Source organism: Microtus ochrogaster, chromosome 19 (assembly GCF_000317375.1).
Source record: "Microtus ochrogaster isolate Prairie Vole_2 chromosome 19, MicOch1.0, whole genome shotgun sequence".
Lineage (NCBI taxonomy): Eukaryota > Metazoa > Chordata > Mammalia > Rodentia > Cricetidae > Microtus > Microtus ochrogaster.
The window spans coordinates 52,085,367-52,085,903 of NC_022021.1; the positions used below are offsets into that span (position 1 = coordinate 52,085,367).

General features: G+C 47.9%; 1 protein-coding gene across 1 annotated transcript in view; it reads left to right on the forward strand.

Moving 5' to 3' along the window:
* Window positions 1-537, forward strand: part of Slc6a3 (solute carrier family 6 member 3) — a 32,548-nt gene that overhangs the window by 2,957 nt on the left and 29,054 nt on the right. The window lies entirely within an intron of this gene.

Here is a 537-nt window from a genome sequence, read left to right on the forward strand (position 1 = left end):
GTGTTCTCCCTTTCTTTCTTTAAATACAGTTATGGGGATTGAACCCAGAGACTTTTGCATGCTGGGAACACTCGACCACTGAGTCACATCCCTCTTGATTATTTTTTTTTTCAATTTGAGTTAGGATTTCACTGCTGCCTAGGCAATTCTTGAGTTTACTCTGGATCAGTAGGTTTCGAACTTATGGTCTTCCTGCCTTTTGCCTCTGGAGAGCTGGGATTATGGGTCTATACTACCAACCCAGGTTCACATAAGAAAGCCCACTTTCTTATCTCCGCTATAGAGTCATAGCTGTGCAGTGGAGCTAAAAGGAAGAGCAAGGTTACCAGAGAAATTCAAGTTGAGCCTGGAGGTCTCTATTTCCATGGCTGGGTTTCCCTGGCTGGCTACAGGATATGAAGAATTGCTTTAGGAAGGAAGAGCCGAAGGGCGGAAGGAAGGGTGGAAGGAAGGGCGGAAGGAAGGAAGGGCGGAAGGAAGGAAGGGCGGAAGGAAGGAAGGGCGGAAGGAAGGAAGGGCGGAAGGAAGGAAGGAAGG